Source organism: Rattus norvegicus, chromosome 7, assembly GCF_021556685.1.
Source record: "Rattus norvegicus strain SHRSP/BbbUtx chromosome 7, alternate assembly SHRSP_T2T, whole genome shotgun sequence".
Lineage (NCBI taxonomy): Eukaryota > Metazoa > Chordata > Mammalia > Rodentia > Muridae > Rattus > Rattus norvegicus.
The window spans coordinates 107656635-107659827 of NC_141540.1; positions in this window are offsets into that span (position 1 = coordinate 107656635).

Below are 3193 nucleotides of genomic sequence, written 5' to 3' on the forward strand. Positions count from 1 at the left end.
TTATGTTTTTTTTGTTGCTGTTATAAACACCATGACCAAAATTAACTTGAGAAGGAAAGGGTTTCCTTTATTTTATGGCTCTCAAGTCACACACTGAAAATTCAGGACTGGAATTCAAACTAGGAACCTACAGGCACAAAATGAAGCAGTGACCTCAGAGGAGTGCTGCTTACTAGCTTATTGTTCATGGCTTGCTCAGCCTACTTTCTTAGAAAACAGAGGACTACCTGCCTAAAAGTGGCACCATCTGCAGTGGGCTGGGTCCTCCAACATCAATCATTAATAAAGGAAATGCTCTATAGACTTACCTATAGGGCAGTCTTATTGAGACATTATTCAGAGTTGAGAGTCCCTCTTCCTAAGTGGTTCTAGCTTTTGTTAAGTCAACATAAAACTAGTCAACACAACATATTAGTTACAATGCTAGTGCCACTGGCAAGGGGTGAGAAAGGGCTCAATGGCCTTAGAGGAGAAGATCTGGTAGGTTGACAGATAAGAATATTTGGAAGATGTGATATTGAAGTGGAAACTTAAGGGTTCTTTGGAAAGTCAATTGTATTGAAAGGTTTTTGTTTGTTTTGGAGTTTTTTTTTTGGGGGGGGAGTTTGAGCAAACATGTGAAGGAGTGTTTTCCTGAAGTGAACACAGGTAAAAGACTAAGGCAGACTCATGAAGGAACATTTAGCTGAAGCAAACATCGAGAAGAGATGTTCTGCTAAAGCAAGCACAAGAAAGGACACCCGATGAAGGATTCTTCACTAAGGGCACACATGTATTGGTCCAGCTTACATTGTCTGGTTGAGTTGTATTTCTTAGGACTCCATAGAGAGAAACAAAAGAAAAAACCTTCTGGTGGTGTACCGAGGCTTCTTTGCCACTTCCAAGGACTTACACTGATTGGCAGAGTGATGTCAGCTGAGAGAGATGCATATGAAAAGGCAAGGCAGGGGCTGAGGTTAAGACCCGTAGAGGACACATGATGTTTGGAGTCAGTATAAAAGGATTCCCCAGGCAGTGACTGGGGCTGAGGTTGGCTTGATTCTAGAGCTATTTGCCCAAAACTTGTTGGCCTTGAATCTTTGCTGATCTTAGCTTTGCGGAGAGAGTTACAGCTAAGATCTCCTGGCATCCTCCTGGTCTGTCCAGACTGAGACCTGGCTGTCTATGCTATGTAGTGCCACCAATACTGACTTGTGTTTGTTATCCCAACTCTACTGAGTTAGACTTCTGGTGTATCCACAAAGTATTTGCAAGGAGATCGAGCTGCCACTGCTAACCTGTGAACTGATTTTCAGATAACACAGATGAGAATTGTTCCAAAAAACCTTCCTTTTCTTCTTTTTTCTTTTTCCTTTTTCTTTTTTTTTACAGTCTGAGACTCCCCTGCAGTTTGTGTTGTTGTTGCTTTTTTTATTTTTATTGGATATTTCTTTACTTACATTTCAAATGTTATTCCCTTTCCCAGTTTCCGTAAACTTTCTAAGCAGATCTCTATCCCTATATCTTTTCTTTCCCACTAGCTCTGGTAGGTGGTGGGCTACAATGGAGATTAAAGCATTTAAGAATCATCATTAAAATAGATTTTGAAAAATTTAAAATTAAATGACAGAAAATTCACAGAAGACATTTACCCAGAACTTTCTAGTGAGAGGGCACCAGAACTGGATCACCAGTACAGATTGGAGAGATCCTCACACAACTTAAATAAAGGCAAAAATGAGGTTAGTAGGGTATTAAACAATAATTTTTAGGTCATCATTGTGTTGCAACTGTCAGGCAAAGAGGCTGCATACACAGTGGACTCCAGAGAGGGTGGATAAAATAGTGTCAACAAGAGTAGAACAGATGGAGGGAGATTGGGTGAGGAACAGCTCATACAAGCAAAGAAAACCAAGTATGAGTTAGAGGATGGTCATATTTTTCCCATTGAAACAAAATTCTTGATGAGACAATTTACAGAAGGAAAATTTATCTGGTCTTAATTTGGGGCTATGTTTGCTTGGCCACAGGTACATGGCAGTGGATATTTCATCTTTACATCAGCTGAGAAACACACACACACACACACACACACACACACACACACACACACACACAAAGAGAGAGAGAAAAATTGAGATAGGTAGATGATATGTATGTCAATATAGATAAATGATAAGGATATAGATAGATAATGTATAGAAGAATGATATGTAGATAGGTATAGATATAAATAGATGATGTATAGGTATAGATATCAGATAGATAGATAGATAGATAGATAGATAGATAGATAGATAGATAGATGGATAGATAGATAGACAGACAGACAGACAGACAGACAGACAGACAGAGAAAGAAGATAGGTGAGATAGGCACAACCTCCCCTGAAAGTCCTGACTGCCAGTGGCCCATTTCTTCTAAGTAGCTCCTTTTCGTAAGGTTCCCAGTATCTTCCTAAACAGTGCTAACAGTTAAGAAATCAGATCGTAAGTACATGAGCCTATTAAATGAATACCTCATATTATTAAGTGTGTGGTTCCAAGCAGTAGCTGAAATTGAGTCCTGTGTCATCACCCTATTTCACTTTAGAAAAAACAGAATCATGATGAGGGCATCAACTCCCCCAGTGCATCAGGAAAAGGAGATCTGGGCAGAGACAGGTTCACTGTTCAGATTTCACTACTAAGAAGAACTGCTGCCAGGTGCAGAGGTGGAGTCAGCACGCAGCCTCTGAAAACTTCCTGTTTCAGAAATATAAGAAGTGGGTGTCCCAGAAAAAGGCTAATTATCTTACTATTACTGTTTTTGACTTTCCTATAGGCTTTCCATACGTTTAAAAAGGCATTCCTCATCCTGAGTTGCATGGCATGACTCCAGATGAAACTATAGTAACCAAGACTGGCATACCTTTGGGGATTCCCACAATGAGGTGGCCTGGAGGAGTTTAGATCCTTTTCTGTAACGAGTTAGTGCAAATGCGAGGAAAACCCAGGCTTCACACATAAACACAGAGACAGCACATGCATTCTGCTTTGAATGTTCTGTAAGGTTTCCCACCTGTTCTTATCAGAGCATATATGGTACATTTTGTTCTCTTTCCAAGCAGCCAACTGTCTGTCTTTAATGTCACCCAGTGAATGTGGCGCTGACTGGCCACCATCAATCAGCCTGAAGATAGTCTCTTTTCAACACTCCATATCTCGCCAGGATC